Source organism: Podarcis muralis, chromosome 12, assembly GCF_964188315.1.
Source record: "Podarcis muralis chromosome 12, rPodMur119.hap1.1, whole genome shotgun sequence".
Lineage (NCBI taxonomy): Eukaryota > Metazoa > Chordata > Lepidosauria > Squamata > Lacertidae > Podarcis > Podarcis muralis.
In genome coordinates this window covers 60,851,068-60,876,448 of record NC_135666.1, presented here as the reverse complement: position 1 = coordinate 60,876,448, position 25,381 = coordinate 60,851,068, and positions in this window count along the sequence as shown.

Genomic DNA, 25,381 nt, shown 5'->3' with positions numbered 1-25,381 from the left:
TTGGAGGACCTCTATCATCTTCACCTTCCATTGTGTACATTGTGCTTGTCTATCATTTACTCTTTCATCCCTCTGAGTTTGCAGAGACTAAGTAAAGTGATGCGCCACAAGACATCTGAAAGAAACAGATAGTGTTTCTTCTTGGCAGGTTTAACTTCCAAGACAGCATGCATTTTGCCATCAATGCAGATAATTTTGATAGGTGCCCTTGTGGGTAAAAATGCTTCCCCTGATACTGCTAATATCAGACTGTGTTGTACTTTAAACATACTTCCGCTCTTTGAATGACATTAGACCCACTGTGAAGCAACAGGTACAAGCAGACTTAATGTGTGACACTTATATTCAGTTGCAGTTTCAGCACAAAAGCTCTTTTATCTTCATGAGTAAACAGTACTTTTTGGCTCCATAATAAAATGTGTTCTTCAGAAAAAGAAAGAGAAGAAAGAATACAGAGGGATAAACCCCCAGCTTTGATTAAGAACTACTTTATGGACACTTTTCTCCTTGTCAGCTAAAATAAAGGGTTTTGCAGCTGAAATCAGTGGTGCCAAAGTGAAGAGGAGACAGGGAAAATCAGACCCTGTGATGAAAGCATATTTGTTCTGAGAAATGTGTGTTATTCTAAGTGAGCCAGTATTATACATGAACCGTAACAAACATTATGATATCACTAGAGACAAAAATCTGCTTGGGTGGGATGTATTATTTATACTGCCAATGAAACTGCTGGAGTTAATCGACTTGCACAGTTAGATATATTAGGTGTTCTGAAAATACTACTATTAATAAGCAGTTTGCTACACAAACTTACTATACAAGAGGGAATAAGTCTTTTATGCACCATGGCTTATTGGGAATGCATGGTGGATTAGCAGCTCTCTCTCTCTCTCTCTCTCTCTCTCTCTCTCTCTCTCTCTCTCTCTGTACTGGGTGACATAGAGACACTCTTGAAAATGGCTACCAAGTTCTTGAAAATGGTACCGAATTCTGCCCTGTCTCCCTGCCACATTTACAAACAGCTGTGTTCTTTTTTTGTCATCTTCATAGGATGTGCTTCCTTGCCTCTGCTCAACAACACTGGCTGCTGCCATCAAGAGCAGGGAAGTCCACCCCCATGGCTCCCAGAACATATGGCTCCCTCTTTACTGCTTCAACCTGTTTTGCTATTATTATTAAATTTATTTATACTTGCCTTTTCCCCTGACAGAGACTCAAGGCAGTTTACAGATAAAAATAATAAGAACAGCTAAAAACATAGGGGGGTGGGAATCATTTAAAAACAATTAAATGAAAGAATTGATAGAATCAAAACTATATACAGTATAAATATAAACATATATTAAACCATACAAATAATTACAATTTTAAAAAAGCACGGCACCAGTCCTTTCAATAAAAGCAGTTGGTTCCCAAAAGCCTGTTGGAAAAAGAAAGTCTTCACCTGCCAGTGGAAGGAGAACAAGGAGGGAGCCAGTCTGGCTTCTCTAGGGAGCGAGTTTCAAAGCTGGGAGCAGCTCGGTCAGTCTTGCAGGTACCACTCCTCCCACCTCAAACACCGCTGCCAGATTTATAGTGATTGACAATGCAACTCTGTTATCAGGGTACCTAGTGTTAGGGGTACAGTTACGTATGATTGAGGAAGCCACACAGCAGTTTTTGAACTTTATGAATTTGCATGATATCGAATGATTCAAAAACGAGTATGTACATATTTCATTACAGTACACGGTTTGCATAAACAGTACATATAATTAAAATTATTATATGTAATTTACTAGCCAGATGCATTGAGAGATTGTAATGGAATGAACTTTCATTTGAAAACTGTGAAACGCTAGTGAAATGGGTGCAGGGGCCGGTATGTGCACAGAAATCTGCCCATCCCTCAGTCTGATACATGTCAACTGAGAAGTAAGTCCCGTTGAGTTCAGTGGGACTCACTCAAAGGTAAGTCTGTACAGGACTGCAACCTTTACAGGTGCTCCTTATCACTTTCTGCTAATATTACCTTCATGGTAAAAAGAGCCTTAATATAAAGCCTTGTTTTTACAGTAGTTGAACTTACTGCTCTTTCTCCATCTAAATTCTGCATCTATACAGCATTACACACCAAAATTATAAATGTTCTAGCACATTTAAATTGTGAATAGTAGCCATGGATGTATGGCAGCAGGCAGTGGAGTTGACAAGCCAGTATTTCATTAGTTGTCCAAATTCATCATACTATATGCATGAATAAATTTCACTTAAAACAGTAAAATTTCATGCACGTTTTAAAAAACACCTTTAAGATGGCTTAGGGTAAACAGAGACTGCTAAATATCATTTTACATATGTCCTTATATCAGGAAGGGTACATTTTTCACAGTTGCTCTGAATTTTGCATCAAAACAAGATGGAGATGGAGCCATCTGACGCTAAATCTTGTTCAGGTGTTTAGCATCTAATTTAATAGAACAGCATGTGATATTCCAGCAGAAAACTCATTAAGGAAATTTAAGATTCAGAGATTTGAGAATCCTTAGTGCCTGTCAGACAGTGAGATGCATTCAAGGGGATATTTTGGTCAGGAAGCATTCCTTCCTGCCACCAGGGCGCTATTAATTTCACCATGAAATTGTCGCCTATCATTCTCAGCATGCATTGCATAAAGAAACTTCCCCTCTCTTACTGTTGGGGAGGAAATTTAGACTTAATCTGTAAGCAGTTCAAAGAATGAAGAGAATAAGAGAGCATCTAAAGGCCCAGTTTTATGCTCCTGTCAGGTAGTCCAGCCCATCCCTGCCCTGCCCTATGCTGGCCATACTCCAAATGCAAATGGTGTGGTAAGGAAAGGAGAAAGTTGGTGTGGGAAGGAAGGAAGCCATTCTCTTGGCCTTCTGCTTTGCAGACGTTGCAGCTGTATGGGAAAACCAGAGCGCAGGGAAGCAGCTGCCACACTGCAATGGCATCACACAAATCAGGCTAGAGAGAGATTGTCACATAGGACCATAGTCACATCTGGTTATGTGCATTCGTGTACATTTAGAAACCATTACTAGAATGTACATTTCACAGAAAGCAACCAATCAATTGCTCAACCAAATCACCTCAAATACATTTTTTCAATTAATTTGCCTCAGATCACCCAAATCAGTTGAATTAATTTAGCCATTACTCTGCTCCAATTAGGGGCATAGGAAGGGGGGTGCAGTGGGTGTGGTCCGCCCCAGGTGTCATCACTGAGGGGGGTGACAATAAGGCAAAAATATGTGTTTTAATTTTTTTAAAACAACAACAACATTTTTTTTGTTTTTTTTTTTTTTGCATCATACTTTTTTATTGAGATTATACAAAAAGAAAAAAGAAAAAAAAACACGGACAAAGAAAAAGGAGAGAAGGTAACAATAAGAATACATATAAATACTCAAAGTCCAACCTAAGTGTATCTTATAATACATTAACATATAGAGTATACTTTGTTTACTTAAATTATTATTTCCCTTCCCTCGACTATACAAAAAAAGAAACTGGTTTACCACATATTTCTAACAAACCATAATATACTACACTCTTTCAGACCTGGGACTCCCCTCCACCCTTTTGGTAAGTATCAAACATGTTCCATACTCCCGTACTTATTTTTCACAAATCAAATTTAGTCGCTAGTAAATTTTTCCTATCCCCACCAGTGCTTTATAGATTTGTTCCTATATAGTTCCAATATTTACTCCAATTTTTCTGAAATTTCTGTTCGTCTTGATCTCGAATTTTAACTGTTAACCTATCCAACTCGGCATAATTTATCATTTTGGCCTGCCAATCACTTAAACTGGGTATATTTTCCACTTTCCAATTTTGCGCCAATATAATTCTTGCTGCGGTGGTGGCGTAAAGAAATATGGTCTTATCTTCTTTTTTAATTTCTTTGCCCATCAGTCCCAACAAAAAGGCTTCAGGTCTTTTGGGAAAGGTGTATTTAAATATTTTTTTAAGCTCATTATAAATAATTTCCCAAAAGCCTTTCACCTTGTTACAACGCCACCACATGTGATAAAGATTACCCTCCACCTCGCCACATTTCCAGCATTTGTTGTTCTGTAACCTATACATTTTGGCCAGCTTCACCGGTGTATGGTACCATCTATATAACATCTTCCAAATATTCTCTCTCAATGCCGTACAGGCCGTAAATTTTATGGTACTATTCCACAGTTCCGACCACCTTACAAAATCAATATTATACCCAAAGTCAATGGCCCATTTAATCATTGCCTCCTTGACCTCCTCATCTTTTGTCTGCCACTCCAATAAGATCTCATATATTTTAGACAATGTTTTGTTCTTGCTATCTATAACCTCTACGTTAAATTTTGATTTTTTATCATCAAAGCCTAAACTCTTTTTGTCTTCTTTTAACAAGTCATGCACTTGATGATATTGCAACCAACCCGTGAGTAGGCTTTGTATCTCTTCGTAGGGTCTAAGTTTGGGCCCTTGATCTGTTTTTCTTAGAAGATCTTCATATGTCGCATTGCTCCCTTCCATATTTAGTTTCTTAACCGTTAGAACCTCTATTGGTGAGATCCACCAGGGGGTTTTCCTTTCAAGGAGGTTTTTATTCCTTTCCCACACCTGGTAGATTGGTCCCCTGAAAATATGGTTTAGGAAGCTCCTGTGTACCTTCACCTTCCCATACCACAGGTACGCGTGCCACCCGTACCTATTATCATAGCCTTCCAGATCCAGTATATCTCTGTTCTCTAGTTTTATCCATTCCTTTATCCAAAGTAGGCACGCTGATTCATAATATAAGCTCAAATCTGGAAGGGAAAAGCCCCCTCTTTCTTTTTTATCTATTAGTATTTTCATTTTTATCCGTGGTCTTTTCCCTTGCCAGATGTATTTCGCTAAGGCTCTTTGCCACTCTTTACACTGTTTTATACCTTTAAGTATTGGGATAGTTTGAAACAGGAACAACATTCTGGGTAAAATATTCATTTTTACTACTGCTATCCTTCCTAAAAAGGAGAGTTTCAGTCTTCCCCAGATTTCCATATCTTTCTTTATATTCTTCCAGGTGACCTCATAATTGTCCTTGTACAGATTTAAGTTTTTAGCCGTAATCCAAATTCCTAGATATTTCACTTTCTTAACTGCCGTGATTCCTACCCTTTGTTCTAGATCAATCGTTTCCTCCTTTGTTAAATTTTTAACCAACATTTTGGTTTTATCTTTATTTACCTTGAGCCCTGCAACCGCTCCGAATTCTTCAATTATTTGTAAAGCTTCTTTAGTACTCTTCTGTGGGTCTTCTAGGGTTAGTACAATGTCATCTGCAAAAGCTTTTATTTTGAATTCTCTCTTTCCTACCCTGACCCCTTTAACTTCTGTAGCCTCCCTTAATCTTTCATTAAGTATCTCCAATACTGTTATAAATAATAGAGGAGACAGGGGGCAGCCTTGTCTCGTTCCTTTATATATACTGAAGTAATCTGTTGTAGTGCTATTTATTACCAATTTTGCCTTTTGTTCCTTATATATTGCTTCTATACCTCTCCTAAATTTTTCTCCCATTCCCATTCCTTCCAGGCTTTTGCTTAGGAAGTCCCACGAGATGTTATCAAATGCCTTTTCGGCGTCTACAAATATTAATGCCGCCTGTCTATCTATTTTCATATCCAAGTATTCGATAATATTTATCAAATTCCTCACATTTTCCCTTAATTGCCTCCCTGGAAGGAAGCCTGTTTGGTCTTTATGTATTCTCTTATTTAATACCTTTTTCAATCTTTCTGCCATTACAGCTGCGAATATTTTATAATCGTTATTTAATAATGAAATTGGCCTGTAGTTCTTGACGTCCAAAGTATCAACATCTTTTTTTGGGATTAACGTGATATATGCTTCCTTCCAGGTATTGGGGATCCTTCCTTCTTTTAGTATATTATTCATCACCTCACCTAACACTGGGGATAGTTGGTTGCTTAGTGTTTTATAGTATTTTGCTGGAAGGCCATCCGGCCCTGGCGCTTTCCCACTTTTCATCTTTCTAATAGCTTTCTCTATCTCCTCTTGTGTAATTGCCTGATCCAGTGTCTCTTTTTCTTCATTTAAAGTTGGTTTTAAGTGGTATTTTTGCAAGAAGCTGTCTATTTCTTGTTCTGTTTCTTTTCCTTTTTTATATAAATCCTTGTAAAATTTTTGAAATATCCTTTTTATTTCTTTTGGTTCTTCCACAATTCTTTCTCCCTCTCTTATCTTATTGATAGTATTTTGTTTCCTCCTTTCTCTTATTTGCCACGCCAAATACTTGCCTATCTTATTTGCTGACTCAAAGTTTTTCTGGTTCATCATTTTAATTTTCCATTCTATTTCTTGATTAATTATCATGGAAAATTTGGCTTGTAATATCTTTAAATTCTGTTTTGCGGTCTCATCACTAGGGTTGTCAATTAATTTTCTTTCATTTTCCATAATTTGTGTTAGGACCTGTTCTTTCTTTGACTCCTTTTCTTTCCTTAATTGGCTATTTTTCTGAATCAAGAACCCCCTCATCACAGCCTTTCCTGCGTCCCATACCGTCCCTATTTCAGTTTCCCCATTTAGGTTCCATCTAAAGTAATCGTTTATAGTTTCTATAGCCTTATTTACAATCTTCTGGTCATTAAATAAAAATTCATTCATTCTCCATCTTCCTGTTTTGAGGTCTTTACCCTTTAATTCCATGAAGACCGCATTATGGTCAGAGATAGTTCGTGGGAGGATCTCAGACTTAACTAGGTTCTGAATCAATTCCTTCGATATCCAAATATTATCTATTCTCCCCCAACTCTGATTTGGGTTTGAGAAAAAAGTATATTGTTTTGTCGTGGGGTTTTTATATCTCCATGCATCGTTTAATCCTAGGTTATTTACCATATCAAAAAAAGATCGAGGTAGCTTGCCTTGGTTCTTCTCCTGGGATTTTGTTAATCTATCTAAGTTTGGGGAAACCACCCCATTAAAGTCTCCCATCAATATTATTTTTTGATCCATCCACTCCATCAACTTATTGTCTAACTCTAAATAGAAGGCTGACTTTTTGTCATTTGGTGCGTATATTCCAACTACTATTATTTTTTCTCCATGAAACACCATCTGAACTACTATCAATCTTCCTTCTTCGTCTTTGTACAATAACTGTGGATTGAGTTTTTCCTTTATATATATAACCACCCCTCTTTTTTTAACCTTATCCGAAGCTACAAAATCCATTCCTAGTTTCTTGTTCTTCAATACCCTCTTATGTTTGTTCGCTACATGAGTCTCTTGTAGGCAAATTAGGTCACAATTCTTTTTTAATAGTATATGTACAATCTGGTTCCTTTTATTTTTATTGTTCAACCCATTCACATTCCAGTTTAGTATTTTTAAGGTCATCTGTTAACTAGTTTTAGCTTCTCAAATCTCGATACAGTCTACTGCTCTCTTTCTTCTACTTCTTCCTTTTCCTCTACTGAGCTCTCCCTTCTTTCTTCTTCTTCGCTCCTTTCACCCTCCCCCTCCTCCCCTTGCTGCTCCTCTACCTCTTCCCCCCCCATCATCTTTCCCAAATCCTTCTCATATCTCCTTGCAAATTTTTGCAGTTCTAAAGTAGTGGACAGTTTGAACCTTTTTTCCTTAAAGTGAAATGGAATACCTTCCGGGAACTCCCATCTATACAATATCCCGTTTTTTTTCAATTGGTTTGTTAATTTTTTATAAGGCTCTCTCCTTCGAAGAAATCTCGAAGGAATCTCTTTAAAGATAATAATTAGGTTTCCCTCGATATATAACCTTTTGATGAAGTTTTGTTTCAGTATTTCATTTCTTATCTCAAAAGAGTTAAACATGGCTATTACATCTCCTGGCAGTTTTTTTTCTTTGGCTTTAGCCGATTTTGCTCTTATTCGGAAAGTGTTTATCAAGTGATGATTTATCTCTACTTCCTTCCTGCCTAACCAAGTTGCCAATTCTTTCACCACTTTAGCCCTGATATTCTCATTTAGCTTTTCTGGTATACCTCTGAATTTTAAATTGGCTTGATTTTGTCTCATCTGTGTCATAGCCATGTTGTCCAACAATTCTTCCTGTATCTTTCCTAATTCCTTAATTTCTACTCTCATCCTGTCCACTTCCTTCTTACTGTCTTTTGTATCTTTTTGCACCCTTTTCATTGAGTCCTCAAGTGTTTTTGCTCTTACCGATAGGTCCTTAACCTTTCCTGTCAATTCTCCCACCACCCCCTCCAGTTTCTTATCTATGATGTTTTGTACTTCTATTAACTTTTTTTCAATATATTGTTCATTATTTTTAAATTCTTTTCTTATTTCTGCCATCAAGGTATCATAGTCTCTAATTTCTCTTGTATCTTTGCCTTCTTCTTGTCTTGATGGCCTCCTTTCCGCTGGTGTTGCCAGACCCTTTTTCGATCCATTTGGCATCTTGTCTGCTTGAGGTTGTTTCTCCTTTAACTCCAAGAAGCTTAGTTAACCAGATAACAGACAGTCTTTACCCACAATTTAGCTACTTAATCAATAGAGTGGAGGAAGTGGTGTTAGAATAGAACTACCACTGAATGGTAACCCGTACTTTAGCCTTTAATACCTTGGGAGTGAAAATATAGTGAGGACCTCAAACCACAAAGGCAGAATGGTACGTTCAAAGAAAACAATAGACTCCTGCAAAAACGTGTTCTCTTTAAGTTGAAAGCTGGATTCAGTCCTCCCCAGTTTTCCCTTATTCAAAGGTTTGGTATAAGGTTTGGTATGTCTCTTTAGATCCTATCAATGGAGGACAGAGGCATTATTCAATTTCAAATGCAAACGCTATATAGCGGAGGTTTGGTATGTCTCTTTAAATCACAGAGGTAAAGGACAAAGGCGTTACTCCATTTGAATCAAAGACGCTGTAAAGCAGAGTACCAAAACTAAGTCCCAAGCCATTTGCTTCTTCCCCTGCAAACGCTATATAGCGGAAGTTTGGTATGTCTCTTTAAATCATAGAAGTAAAGAACACATGCGTTACTTGAATCAAGGACGCTGTAGAGCAGAGTATCAGAACTAAATCCCAGGCCGTTTTGCTTCCTCCCCTGCTTCTTCCAGCAGAGCGCTCACGTAGAGATTCCAAACAAAAACTTTCTTTCTACAGTTTCTGTCCTTTGCCCCTACGTGATTAATATTAGGATTTAGAGTGAAAGCCTGGGTTCCGCTCAGCCGATAAAGTACTCCCCTCCTATACACCGCCTTAAGAAAGTTTGTATCCAGCTATGAGCAGTTAAGAGCAAAAGGTGAGTCTGTGGAGCCCCCCCAACCTGTTATAACATTCTCCGTCCCAGTATGTTAGGGGTGCTCCTTCTCTTTTCTCTATATTTTAGTCCATCAAGAAATCTCGTTGTTACTTTACCTCTAACTCCTTGTACTTCGTGTCTGAGGTCTCTCCTCCACTCTCACTTAGCGGTGAAGCTTCAGATCTTTTCTTCTCCACCAGCCTTCTGTTGTACTCTCTTTACCCCTTACCGCCGGTGGTGGATTCCTCCTCCTTTCATCTATATCTGGTCTCCGCTGGGTTCTTATCACAAAGTATCTTTCTAGTCTTTACTCCTTTGTTTCTCAATATTATCCAGTTATTTCCCACTGCTTCTCCGCAATGGCCAGCAGCAATTTCCCAGCTTTTCTGCTGCTGTTGGAGGTCCGCCGCTTTCCCTCGGAGCCTGAGGCTTCACAATATGGAGTCTGTTGCTTCCCCTTCACGCTGCGGCTCCAGCCCTGTTAAACGCCGGCAACACAGGCGAGCACACGCAGCCACGCTGGGTACCTTGTCCCACAGGATATTCCACCTGTGGTTTCGGGGTTCACGGAGCCCTCGTGACCCCTCCAAGACTCCGTATTGTTCGAGACCTCCCCGGAGGGTTGCCTCGCGCTCCTTCCCGCGGCCGCGGCGTTGGGGGTTCATGGCACTTTTTTGAAAAAATAATATTATTTAAAACAAGTTTAATAACTTCGTCTGACAATTAATTAACTTCAACAAGTCAACATAATACGTACTGAATTTTTTTAGTTCAGTCAACAAACACAACGAAACGCAGCTGAACTCGACTCTGTGTAGTGGAGAGCGTATGGATAAAGAAGGGAAAGTGTTTCTTTCCGCCGATTCGCCGAAGTCTGTCTCTGCAGTTTGTACTCAAGCGAGACGTAAACATCATCATTCAACCCGCAACCTATCTGCGTCATTCTGTTGAGTTAGTTGTGAATTATTACTGAAGCTTATAAGTATTGAATTTATTTTTGTTACATTTTTTAGTTCATTGATTCATTGTGATCATCCTCTTCTCTATGATATTGAGTTTGGTAAGTAACGTAAACATTACTTACCATGCTATTTGTCTGTATGCTATTTGTTTGTATTTCGGTGAGCAATTGATTGGCTTGCTTTCGATGAAATGTAAATTCTAGTAATTCTGCATCACTTCTCCTGAAGAAGGCCACACCAAGCCACCTGCTCCTCCAGAGGCAGGCCACGCTGGCCTCCACCATCTCCAGAGAGGTTGTGCCGCGTCTCCTGATGTGCTGCAGACAGGGCATGCCTCCTTCTGTTTGTGGACAGTAGAACCAAAACACACCTGTCTCTTGGTCCCTCGCTCTGACGTGACCAGTCCAGGGCAGCAAATTCAGGACATTCATGATTGGGAACAGAAGCCGGGGCAGCTTCTCCCAATTTGCGATGTCCTGAAAAAATTGGAACACTTGAGGTGTCTTAGTGCCTCAGTCTTTTTTTAAAAAAAATTAATTTTTATTGAATGATTTTATGTTACAAAAAAAACCCAATACAACCATACTACCACTAAATATAATTAAGAAAGAAAAATTACATACATCAATATCAGTCTTATCTGGATTGCCTTTCGGTTTCTTGGCTCTCATGCAGTCCATTAGTGAGGCAAGACACTGGTCCAGCACATCCATTGCGTCACCTGCAGATATAGAGGAGAAGTAGAGCTGTGTGTCATCAGCATATTGCTCCAGAAGGATGCCATGGTGTGTCAAAAGCCTCTGAGAGGTCAAGGAGAATTAACAAGGACATATTTCCTCTGTCCCTCTCCCAATGGAGGTCATCGTACAGGGCAACCAATGTGGTTTCTGTGCTAAAATTGAGCCTAAACCCCAACTGAAATGAATCTAGAAATTCAGTTTCCTCCAAGAGTGCTTGGATCCAGTTTGCCACCACCCACTCAAGAAATTTACTGCATTTGATGAGCAGAAAATATGTCTGGTTTGAAAAACATGTTAAAAAATCAGATTTTTGGGAATCTGGCTGAAAGTATGAAATCTCAACCTATTTGAAAATAATTATGTTAAATTGTGGAAGGAGGTTAAGAAAGAGTTGGAGATATGGGAGAGAATGAAGCTTTCCCTGCTAGATAGAATTTCAGCCATTAAAATGAATTTATCGCCTAGGATGCTGTTTTTATTCCAATCAATCTCAATTGTAAACAATTCAAGCTGCTTCAAAGAATGGAAAAAAGACATTTCTAAATTTATCTGGAGGAGGGAAAGCCAAGAATTAAGCATAAAATTATTATAGATATAAAAGAAAGAGAAGGCTTTGGTCTGCCAGACTTGCAAATGTATTATGAGGCAGCTTATTTGTGTTGGTTAAAAAACGGGTTGCATTGGACAATGCAGACATCCTGGATTTAAAATGAACCATGGAAAGAGAAGAAGGGAAGCCATTGGATATTTTAAAGTTTGTAAAATGTTTATTTGAAATTGTAAAACAGAAAATTTAATAAAAATGATTATAAAAAAGAAGTTTACTGCATTTATTTATTGCTTATTTGTAAATAAGAACTTAAGAAGCCCACCCTCACACTGGATCAGACCAAAGACTTGCCAATGTTTAAATGATATTAGGGTTGCCCTGCACCCTTTTTCCCGGACATGTCCTCTTTTTGGGGGGGGGGGTGTAAAATTTCAATCTGGGTGACTTTTTTAATTTGCTAACATGTCCTGGTTTTTGCAAACAGAGCCAGGAAGTGTGTGTGCAAGTATCACTCTTTACCTTTCCTATCTCTGTGGTGGATGCTGGGATTGAATTCATTATCAAATGGGGCCGTGGAAGGCGAGGGGCTCCGTGTCCTCTTTTTTGCTCTAAAATGGCAACCCTAGATGATATATAGTTGGAAAGATGCTTACACAGCCTGCTATTGTTTACCCCTTTCCTACAGTATTTCTTCTAACTTTTCATAATGAACAGCAGCTACTTCTCTTCACCATTGCCTGTACTTAGTTTGGCTGTCTTTGCAGTTTGCTGCTGGATTCTCTTTAATTGAGTCGTACCCCCTCAGCAAGGACTAATTGTCCAATTAAAAGCTACATCTTAATAGAAATCACCAGGCACCAGCATTTCAAATCACAACATCTTAAACTGCTAATTGTGGTAATTACTATCATTGGAAACATTGCTTGGTTCTTGTATCTGAGGAGCCTGGTCCTCTACGTCCTCATGTCAATAGCAGCATTCTCAACGTGTAGCAAAAGCAGGAGAGCTAATGTACATTAAAAAAACAGCCTGCGTCAGGATGTGTAGCCAGATCTTATGCACATTTACACAGAAGTAAGTTGCATTGGATCTAGCAAGACTTCCTGTATGAGCTCACAGGACAATCACAGCCAGCAGGTCGGATGCTGCTCCACTTGCCTTCGTTAATGGAAGTGCCAGTGTCGCCAGCAAGAAGCAGGACTTTTACAGTTGTTGGCCTTGGGCTCTAGAATACCGTCCCGGGTGATGTGTGGCCCAGCTCCAGTCTGGCCTTCCTTTAGAGAGGCTGCAATACAACTGTGGGTGCTTATTTGATTTGATTTATTATATTTCTATGCTGCTTTTCATTCAAATGAATTGCGAAGTGGCTTGCAAGCAACAAATAACAATTACATAATAGAACATTATAAATATTAAATCATGTAGAATAATTAGCAAATCATCAGCAAAACAATTGCAATCTATAAAGCACTATTGGTAACACAACTAAAAAAATAAGCTAAACAGCACAATTACAACCAAAATCTTATTACAAGCATTCATGATCTATAAAACAATACTAACTTTAACAAAATAACTACCAGAAAATAAACCAAGCAATGTTGAATTCATACACACGTGGAAAATTTAATAAATACTATTTTTTTAAAAAAGAATTCATATACATATTCTCCCCACCACATGACTCATAATCTTCCACTCTATTCAGCTCATAAAAATGGTGTGTTGTGTCCTTTTTTGGTGCATGCACGTGCACATGCACCGGGCGGTGGCAAGGTGTGCAAGGCCGACAGAATCCACTTTGCCCGGCCAGCCCTCACCACCTACGCTGCTGGGCGCACATACACAAGGCAAGGCACAGAAGGTTCACAGAGCCCGCAAGCCAGCTCAGCCCTGGCCACCGAAGCCAAGCGGGGCTGCACTGTGCTCCTGCCCGCCCCTGCAGGGAAGAGCCTGGCCAGCCAATGTAGCCCTTAGCAGGCAAAACTCCCCACCACCACCACGCTGGCCAGGCAGCCTTTCAGTGAGGGGGCCAGGGATGCGGTGGTGAGGCCAGGCCAGCAGGGCGGGACAGAGATCCCTGGGGGGGGGGGTGCCTGGCTCACGAAAATCATGCACCTGGCGCTCTGGCTCCTCGGCTCCTCCATGCTACGTCCTTGCATTGGAATATACAGACACACAATGCCCCTTCTGAAGGTTTCTTAGGCTGGAGGTGGGGCAGGACAGGAGAAACCAAGCCCCCCATGACGACAGACAAAGTATCTCTCCCTTCACTGTTCTTCCTCTGGAATTAGCTCCCTTATGAAGACGAAGCTTACTTTCCCCCAGTTGTATTCACTGCATACTGTATTGGTGGATTTACATGTCTGAGCACAGCTCTGCACAAGATTAGCCATACAGTACTGCTTTTTCCCTTCTACAGACTGTCTCTCTTCATCACAAAACGGCTGGAAGCAATTAGTGCTACTCACCTGCCTCAGCTCCAGTGTTTCCTTTACAGCTAAAGTGTTTTCCAAATATGTAAACAGTTATGACTTCTGCAGTGATTTAATTACAGGAAATGAGAGTGATTGCCATCATATGTTACCTGTGAAGATTTGAAGGTGTGATATCTCTGCTGTGGGGAAAGAAAGGCAGAGGTCATCCATCACACTGGCTGTCCCTATCGCCACCTTCCCTGCTTGGTGAATATTTTAAAGGTAGTGCAGTCAAATGGTCTTTGAAAAGAGTTACAACTCGGCATTCTTCCTAGTTTTGTACTGAACTGTTATCATCATAGTTACCGGTAAGTGGATTTTGAATAAGGAGGCAAAATAACTCAGGGACGGACTTTTAAGGAAGTCGTTTTTAAGCTTTCCTCCTTTGGAGAGTCTTTCCAAATCAAGACCAGTCTGCCAAGGATGATAAACACGCAATGTAAGCCAACACATAAACTCTGCATGCATAAACTCCTGGGTTTCAGAGGCTTTGGGGGTGTGGTGGGAGGGTGCTGGCCACCCTTAGGCTGCTCATTATCACCAGGCACAAACGGAGAGGGCATTCAACGGTGGGGGAATATTGACTGCAGACAGCAACATGTCCTTCTGAGAAGCTGGTCTGCCATTATTTGTATTTTGATTGTTAAACCTCCAAGAAGCTCCAAGTCTCTTCCAGCTTCCTTTTGTAGGGAGGCTGGGTGCAAAATATATGTTTAATGTGCATAAAATGTTTGTGGAGGTTTACATTTGCAGAATATCTGCTTTGCAGAGATCTGTAGGAAGCATGGAAGGCGCTTGTGCAGCTAAAGCTGCAAAAAGGGGATGGTCTCTTTATTTAAGTGTTTCTGTTAATTGATGACTATCCATAGCAGTGACTGGAGGAGGAATGACTGCTGGGAGGAGCGCGGAGAGAAGAAATGCCATGGTGCACCTGCAGCAGCACAAATGCACATCTTCACTTGCCCCAGCTGCAGCAAAACGTTGGTCTCCACAGTCACAGCAGGTGCTGCAACCTTCCAACAGTTTGACTTCACTCCCCAAAGGTGCACTTCTCTATTGTCTCCCGAGACAGGCAGATGTCAACCTAATTGACAATTCATCTCTAGGAGAATGGGCCTCTTTGGAGTCAGAGGAGAATAGTTATTGGACCTATATTAACAAGTAAGAACCTAAAGAAAACTTGAATGCATTGCTAGTTGCTGGAGGGCAATGTGTTGGTTTGTATTTATAATGCTTTTTTGTAACGCGCTAAAAGACAGTTTGCAGAAAAACTTTTGAACTCTTTCTTGGTATGGATAGTTAATTGATTCATACTCTGCACAAGGTTCATATCAGGAAATTCTGCTCAAATAATTCTAAGACTGTGGTCATCACTGCTCCTGTCTGCCACAGTGAAGGTGTATTTGATCTTGGGCAGTGGCGCAGCTGGGGGTGGAGAGCAGGCAGGGGCATGGCTGGCATGCATCCCAGGGGTGTGGCGTGCGTCCTGGGGGCATGGCACACCACCCGTGGGGCGTGGTGCCTGGCATGGGGGGTATGTGGCGCATGTACTGTTTTATTGTTGTTAGCCGCCCTGAGCCCGGCTTCGGCTGGGGAGGGCGGGATATAAATAAATTATTATTATTATTATTATTATTATTATTATTATTATTATTATTATTATTATTATTATGATGTCTGGGGGGCAGCTGAGATGGTCCCCCCCTCCTCGATGGTGCTGGGGGCAGTGCGCCCCCCCCCCCCGTTCCTCTGCCAGTGTCTGGGGTTGAAGAGAACTCAACCAGCCAGTGCTACTGCCACTTCTGCCATTGCTCCAAACTCTGCCCCTGAGGGCACCATGTGGTTCCCCACTCTGCTCCTTCCATGTAAATAGCAGCGTGTTTCACCCTCACATCACGTGTTTCACTACTGATGGGAAGATGCTCAGTGAGATTTCAACTCCTGATCTGCTTTGAAGGTTAAACAGCAAAAAGCAATGCATTTTAAAACATTTCAAAGTATTTTGTTGTGTTTAGTGCTTAATGTAAGTTTATCAGACGTCCCCGTTTCCCAGGGACAGTCCCTGGATTTACAAATTAGTCCCCTGCCATCTATTTAACAGGAAGTTGAAAAATGTCCCCAGAATCATTGAAAAAAATCTGGTAACCTTAGCTTAACTCCCCCAAATAACTACACAACTATTCAACCCACCTTTTCATTTTTAAGTACAAGGATTTATGTTTTTGGCATGTATCCAAAGACCCATTTCATTGTGATAATAATAGTTGCACAGAAAAAACAGAACCTGCCATGTATTGCTGATCAATAATCACAAATAGTTTGAAATAGAGGATCCCCCCACGCTCCTTAAACGTTCGCCCCACCCCTTCTGAGGAGCAAGGATGTAATTGCAGACACCCCAAAGGCCAGATTGATATAAAATATAACACTCACTTTGGAATACGCTCTGCATTTGTGAAAACTGCATGCGCAGCTCAAGCAGCATGTAGCTTCCCTCCCCTCCCACCATCTCATGGCCTTGTTATCAGTGTTATGCAAGCAAGTGTGAGGATTATCATTCACCAACATGGAGCTTTGCACTGGTGTCTCTAAATTGGTTCCAATTCACAGCCAGATGCGGCTTTTGACAAATTGGCAAGCCCCAACGGAAAGGATACTTTGGACCGAAAGATAATGCATAACAAGTCTAGAAGCTTAAGATGAGCTGAGTTATGCATCTCTACACAAGAGCCAAAAATAATGTTTTTCAAGGTTCTTGATCTAAGCTTCCTAACAAGTATAAATTGGTGAATTCTAATTAGTAATTACAGCATTTGGTCTTCCTTTCATGTGTTTTAGACTAAAAGACTGCCTTATTTATTTATATATTTTTAAAGAACTGTAACACAGTAGTTGCACACCTGCTAGAGACCTCATTCCTTGCTACTCTCGGGGGGGGGGGGAATTAATTACATTCCTGCCTATTAGAGGAAAGGCTCTTTTAGATTTTGTCTCCACAGAAGGTAGCAAGTATGTTATGAACATGCTCATCCACAGTCAGTAGCCTTGGATCTGATGGGGTTAGATCAAGAATGGAAAAAAGTCTCCTCCAAATCCATTTCCTCCTGTCTCTTTCTCCTCTGGGGGGGGGGGCAGCAATAATTGCTCTGTGCACTGTACCTTTCACAGCCACCTTCATGTCTTCTTGTAAAGAAGCTGGTAAAATGCAGTCTTGACTATGCTACCACTCAGTGGATTTGTAACTGGCTGACTGACCGAACCCAAAGGGTGCTCATCAATGGTTCCTCTTCATCCTGGAGAAGAGTGATTAGACAGGGTTCTGTCTTGGGCCCGGTCTTATTCAACATCTTCATCAACGACTTGGATGATGGACTCAAGAGCATCCTGATCAAATTTGCAGATGACACCAAACTGGGAGGGGTGGCTAACACCCCAGAGGACAGGATCACACTTCAAAACGACCTTGACAGATTAGAGAACTGGGCCAAAACAAACAAGATGAACTTTAACTGGGTCTTTAACTTTTTATGCTGGTTTATTGTTTGGTTGTACTGAATTAAAACAGTACAACCAAACAATAAACCAGCATAAAAAGTGGAGTACAGGAACAGAATATAACACCTAATACAGATCGTAAAAGCAGCAATCCAAAAAATAAAAAAACAAGATTAATATTTTTAACAAGTACTTGTTATTTTTGGTGGCTTGTTCTTTTCAGTGTTGCCTCCTAGCCTGACCTATCAAAATCAAAGTTTAATATATTATTGCTATAACTTTTACGACTTCTTCAAAATCAGTGCATATACTGCATTTTTCTCCCAAGCCTGAAACCATGATATCATTCAAGGAGTGTAACAGGCATAGCATGATGCATAACAAGGCCATTGCTTGCTGCCACTCACAGCACTGCTAGCTGACCTACTCTTTGGCAAGGCAGCATGGATGACTTACTTCATTAAGCAAGGATGCTGAAGACTCGGCTCTCTAAGATATTTTGGCATATGATGTCACCATGGAGTTACTTAGATACTTGCCCAGAGGAGGAATAACAACTTGACAGGAGACATTCATAGAAGCAGACAGGTTAAATCTGTATTAGCCCTATTAGCCTGCTGAGATGAATGAAATTTCAGCTCTCATCTTTTAACCTTAAACAAAATTGCTATAATGGAGGGAAGCTATGAGCACTGCAAAAGAATTCATGCTATGGAAGAGGGAAAGAATGACATCAGACTTCTGGTGTTGGTCCTGTGCTTCTGGTTCCCGGTTTGTAAATCCAGGCATTTATTAAAGGGATATAACTGTGTGCTAGGTGTGCTTAGAGCCCTGATGCCTTTTTTAAAAAGCCAAATTGAAGGGGTGTTTGACAGTCATAAAGTGACAGAGAATTGATTTTATTACATTTATGATCACCCTTCCTCCAAGGAGCTCAAGGTGGCATACACAGGATCCACTTGAGAAAGTTTAGGATAAAAGGCAGTGACTGGCCCAAGAAAAGTAAAAGTAGTCATGGACCACCCTAAGAAAAAACTCTAAAATCCACAATGGTTGGTACCAATGCAAATACGTACCACAAAATTCTTCAGGTAAAATGTTACACAAAAAAGGGGGTGATGAGGAAACTAATAATGATAATGATAATAGTACAACCATTAGGCTGATCAGAATGCAGCTCTCCCACAGAATGTGTAGTTCCACTCTCATTCTGTTCAATATTTTGGTCATCTTCTATACCTGTGGTGCTTGTTCCTAACTTTGTGTCATCAGGAAATTTCAATCTCATCCTCCCTTCCTGAGAATTCAACTGAAGAAAATGCTGGAAGATGTGCCTAGATCAGGATGGGCGGGGAATCGCCAGCCTGTGGGCTGCATGTGCTCCTTCAGGCCTCTTCAGCTGGCCCTCAGGACTGACCCCAGGCCAAACCCCTCCCTCTCAGTGGGGCATGCCCTTCACAAGTCCTGCTCCACACCCACCACATTCTGACCAGATTGAGTCCTCAAGCTGTGCCAAGGCTTCTTGCTTGCATGGATGGAGAGAGGCGTGTGCATTGTGTGGGTTTAAAAACCTCTGGCTCTTCTGTGGCTAGAATGCAGTCTATGGTCCAAAGAGTCACATTGGTTGCTTGGCCTGCTCTGGCTTCTGGCCCAGACCACCACTAGCCAGACGATCCTGTAAGGTTGGCAATGATGGACAGTGTCCCTTGGCAGGAAAAAGATGATCTATCCTTGACCGCCCGGTCATTGTCTTGACCATTCAGCAAACCATTTAAGCATGTTCTTAAAGCAGTGCCATTTGCTTGAGTGGGCACATACTCTGTTCATCTGTCATTGACAGATACAAATGTTCTGTTTATGATCATGAGTGAAAATCAATACATAAAATAAGTATTAGCAAATGTAATGTATGAGAAAAGTTTAAAAGCTGCCAGATGACATAAGTATAATACAGTGTATTCTACTATGTAGGATAACATGAGAAATTATGCATTTTTGTTGTGCAATCCACAATTTTGGCACTACATTGTGGGATTTGTTCTTCCTTTCAAATGTTTGATTTGTTTACAGGAAATGTTATTGGCTCTCAGACCAAATTTTTGTTCGCATCTGGGAAGCCAGGTAAACATGCAATCCACAATTCTGGCACTCCGTTAATGGATTTGTTCTTCCTTTCAAATGTTCTTATTTGTTTATAGGAAATGTTGTTGGCTCTCAGACCAAATTTCATGTTCTGAAAAGCATCCAGCGGAAGACAGAGGAAATTAGAAAAGAAAAAAAGAAAAAGCTTTAGGAAATGAAAGCTGAGAAGAAAAGCTGAGAGGCAGCGTGTGGCACAGCAGGCTAGTATAGAGAAGTCCAAATCAGGAAAAAAAGACTTCCAGCGATTACATACTGTATGTGGTTTGACTGTATCTCAGAAATGGAGGAAGGTGGAGATTGGACAAATCAGTTTTTCCGTTGTCCCTTCTCTCTCTTTTGCTGATTGGCTGCAACCAATTTAGGAAGAAACCGTGGTGAGAGATCATGGATTAGAAATGTTCCCATAGGAACATTGCATAAGGAGTGGAAATTGCATAAGGAGTGGAAATTTTCTGGGAACAAATTGTGCTCAGAAACTGGGACCTGCATGTACAGGCTTCTGTACATGCCAGAGTGTTTGGGGGGGGGTGATACAGACCTTTTTCTGTGTGCTTTTCAGCTCTTTCTCAGGGTTTCCCTTCCACACTGGTGGGTGGTGCTTGACAAGAGATATTCACATGTGAATCACTATGTGATGTTGCCCCTCTTGCCCCACCTTCCCTGAGTTGCATTGTGGACATGCACAAAGATATTGTTTTACCCCCTGCACAGATATTAATTTTTATTTTTGAGATACAAATTTTACAATATACCAAACTTGTGAAAACAGCATTTAATAAGTACATGTGTGACACACATGGCCTTAGCAGCAGCAGCAGCCTACTCAAGGGTGGAAGAAGTGGATGTGGGGATCGATGGCACCCAGAAAAATGTCACCACACACAGCTGGGAAACAGAAAACTCTGTGCTGGTGTTTTTCCACATCTTTATTTTCTTCCCTTTCTGCATTTTCTGAAGAGCAGAGAAATCTGAATTCAATGTGGCAGAGAGGTGTGGGCTGCGATTTGAATGAGGACACCATTGTGCAGACAACATGAAAAACTTGCACCCATGAGCTGAATCCAATCCACTTTAAATTGCCTTGTGTAAATGGCCCAGGGCTGCTAGAGCATAGCTTGCTGTTTTCTTCATAGCAGTTCCCTGCATCCAGATGCATAAGTGGCTTTATAGATGTTGCTGTTGTTGTTGTTGTTGTTGTTGCTGTTCTTGCCGTTGTTATTACTATTATTGCTAATATTATTATATTTCTACCCACCCATCTGGCTGGGTTTCCCCAGCCATTCTTGGTGGCTTACAACATATCTAAAAACTCAGGTAGTTGTTTCTTTCCTTGACATCTGATGGGAGGGTGTTCCACAGGGCGGGCGCCACTATCGAGAGGACCCATTTTGGCAATGCGAACCATTGTGACAAAAATAACTAAGATTTCAGCCATGGTCTTCTTCTAACTGCTGCAATTGTCAGTAAGAAGAAGAAAAGGGCATAGTTCAGACTGCTTTAAAAACCAGACTGGAGTAGAGAGCACTTTGCATTCACATTCTGCCTTGGTGCTTCTCACAGGTATCTGCTTGGCTACTGTGAGAACAGGAATTCTGGATGATGGCCTTTGGTCTGATTCAGCAGGGCTCTTACGTATGTTATTCTACATATTTTTTTAACCTGGATCTAGAGCTGCCCAGACGACAAGACCCCCAGCCTCACTGATGTGGTTCAAAGGAAAGTAGAGCAAGACATTTGCCACCAGCTTGGTTGCAGGAGTTCCAGAAGGAGGCATACAAGATGCCATCCAACCACCTTAGGGACTCCACGTCAGTGACCTCATTTGAACTTTGGCATGTGCCAATCACCTGAAATCCTGATGTCATATGGCCCCCAACCACCTATTGGCTTGCAGATATTGGGGGAGTTAAGGATGTGGTCTGGCTCCCCACCCTAGGGTTAGAGGTTCAAAGTATACTACAAGAGGTAAAGGTAGCAAGTTCCTTGGGGGGAAATGCAGTGTGGTAAGAATGTCTATTTTTTTTTAAATGGCCACATGCACAGGTAAGCCAATGCATTCCCCTCAAGCACACCCACTAGCATTGAATGGGAAACATTGAAAACTGGGCTTAAGATCTATCATAATATGAATTAACATACATTTTTTATTTATATCCCTTTGGAGGAACAGCATACCAGTCCACATTCAAAGTTCCTTGCAAGACATTATTGACATGTACTTTTAAATTTCCTTTAAAAATTAATCTACTATGATCCTTAACTGTTTCTCATTACAAATGCCCAGTTATTTTCTCATTCTTATTTTACCTGTATAGAATATCCATACTACAGAAGCCCTGAAACCATATGAAAAGAATTAACATCAGGCTGGGTGTTGTGACTGAATGTCTGGCAAGGTGATTTAAGTGCAATGAAGTTGACTTTGGTCAGACAGGAAGATGATTTGCTGAAGAAACTGCTGCATCTGATTCAAAATATTCCCACAGACTCCATCCTAGTTCCAAAATGACTGCTCCAAAGCATTTATTATTTTGGAAAAGAAGATCAATAGCTGTCTACTAGAAACAATAAAGTACTCAGTTCAGAGTTATGTATTTCAGCCTGACCACTTAAAGGATACAACAAAAGGATATTCAACCATCAGAAGAAAAAGTCCATTGGAGCTATTATTTCTTCAGAAACATTTCCTGCCATATGAATTCTCATGCACACTGAGCTCTTCTAGAGAGGTCCTTCTATATGCTTTAGCCATTTGTACTTAGTAGCTGTCTGTAGCACAGTCTTTTCAGTGGTTGCTCCAAAACTCTTTGGAATTCCCACTGTAAGGAAGACCACGTGTGTCCATCTCTTTCACCACTGAGCCTCTTGGGTTTGCAGATCAGAAGGTCAGCAGTTTGAATCCCCATGAAGAGGTGAGCTCCTGTTGCTCTGTCCCAGCTCCTGCCAACCTAGCAGTTTGAAAGCATGCCAGTGCAAGTAGATAAACAGGTACTGCTGCAGTGGGAAGGTAAATTGTGTTACTGTGTGCTCTGGCACTCATCACAGTGTCCTGTTGCACCAGAAGCAGTTTAGTCTTGCTGGCCACATGACCCGGAAAGCTGTCTGTGGACAAACACCGGCTCCCTCAGCCTGAAAAGCGAGATGAGCACTGCAACCCCAGAGTCGCCTTTCACTGGACTTAACCATCCAGGGGTCCTTTGCCTTTTTTTCTTTTTTCTTTTTGCTGGTTCATAAAATCATAGATCCTGAGAAAAGGGGGGGGACCTAGGGTGGGTCATCCTGAGAGAATGTATTTGAGTGATGACTCTGGGACTTATGCTTCAAAATAGCCAATCAAATCAATCAATCTTTATTACAGTCAAAGACTAGACAGCGAAGTTAACGACAACATATGCCACATCCGCATGAAGAAGTGGATGCAGTTAAAAATTCCCTATAAACTTATTTACATGAAATCATCTAAAATCTGTATTCCAGAGATTAAAATCAGTACTCATTCGCCGGCCATCACTGTCACCGCAGCCTGTCTTGTCCTCATTGCCATAAAACAAAACTTCACAACAGGCCTGATGATATCCAGATCTTTATTGGCAAGAAGGTATTTAACATAAGTTTCCTCTGAGTGGCCAGGTAATTTCCTTAATAATGGTAAAATTAGCTCTCTTCAGGTATCACAATACAACGGGCAATGTAGTAGAATGTGCCCAATGGATTCAATCTCATTACAGTTGCATGGGCACAATCTTTGTTCAACTGGGATGTCATGATATCTGCCCTCAAGTAGTGCTGAAGGAAGAACATTGAAACGGGCTCTGGAAAATTCCCAACAATGTTTAGGGTTATCCAGTGCACTTAAGTAATTTTCTGGATGGGATCTTTGAGGTTTGTGTAGAGATTTATAGATTTTAGAAGATCGGTTAAAATCATTTTGGAATTCTATGTCCCATATTCATTCTTTAATTACGGTATATTTCTGGCCCTTCCCATTTCCAGTCTTAAAAGATATTCAGGAGAAAGGCCATAAAAGGACAGCCAATCAAATTTAGTGTTTAATTTTTTGAAATAAATAAAATGAAACAGTTATTAGGTCCACTCACAGGAGGATTTCTCTAGCAATATTGCAAGGTTCAGATGCTTCAAGGCAGTACAGGACCAGGACAATGTAAGACACTTTTTCTGGTTTGGTCTTGCCCAACTGGATTTGAGCCTGGAAGACCAAGGAAAGCATGTGCATTGTAAAGAAGCACAATTTGTTACACAGGACAGCATCATTTCTGATCACAGGGCATGCCTGTTAAGGCACCAGCCTTAGTTTCTGATTTACTCCCAAGTTCTGAGGAGCTTGTGCCAACGTGAGATAACAACTCTAATCTTAAACCAGCAGGCTTTAAACAGTTGAATGCCTTGTAATGGCCATATTGTGAGTTTCCCCATCTCTGCTCAACATGGTGTGACATAGTGACTTGCAGTAGATTTTACTGAGGGCAGAAAGATTTTATTGAGGGCAGAACTGGACACTGGGATGCCCTTTCCAGTGGAAACTCTGTATCTTTTTAATTTCTAAAGTTTAAAAGGACATTGAGAGCACAACCATATGCATGACTACTCAGAAGTAAGCCCCACTGCGACCATTGGGGCTTGTGCCCAAGTCACCTGTGATTTAAGGCGGCCACATTGCACATTATTAGACATTTTATCGTGTGCCATTTTACATACCATATTTTTCCATGTATAAGGCTCTTTTCTAAAAAGTTTTAGTCAGAAATTGGGGGTCGGAACATGGGCATCCGGGTTAGGTTTTGACAATTGCCAAAAAAAAGTTCAACATCTTGCTGCCGCTGCTGCCGATTGTCCAGATTTTCACTTCTATTTTAAGGTTTTGGCAACCCTGAAATATTGTTTTCTTAATTTTGGGATCAGAAAAATAGGGGTCATCTTATACATGGTGATGTCTTCTACACAGAAAAATATGGTATTTATTTAGAGTATTTATTGCCTGACTACCAACCAGAGAGCTGGACCATAAAGAAGGCTGATCGCCAAAGAATTGATGCTTTTGAATTATGGTGCTGGAGGAGACTCTTGAGAGTCCCATGGACTGCAAGAAGATCAAACGCATCCATTCTGAAGGAAATCAGCCCTGAATGCTCACTGGAAGGACAGATCATGAAGTTGAGGCTCCAGTACTTTGGCCACCTCATGAGAAGAGAAGACTCCCTGGAGAAGACACTGATGCTGGGAAAGATGGAGGGCACAAGGAGAAGGGGGCGACAGAGGACGAGATGGTTGGATAGTGTTTTCGAGGTTACCAGCATGAGTCTGACCAAACTGCGGGAAGTAGTGGAGGACAGAGGTGCCTGGCGTGCTCTGGTCCATGGGGTCACGAAGAGTCGGACACGACTAAACGACTAAACAAAACACCAACCAGAGTTATTGAGGCAGCTTCCAAGATTGTTGCACGCCACCCCCATCTACGGGTGGCCCAAAATTCCAGGTCTCCAGGTGAACACCCAGGGTCTGTGTTTGCTTTTGGAAACGAAGCACCGCAGAGACTGTGGGTTATTTATGCACATATACAACCTGAGCCTATGACGGAGGGGTTCACAGCATCAACCCTCCAAAAGTGTATTGTTTCTCCCATAGCCACAGCCTTGGATTCCAGCAGAAACCAAACAGGGTGCTTTGCCTCTCTGGCTTTTTAACCATCCAGCTTTTTGCATCCA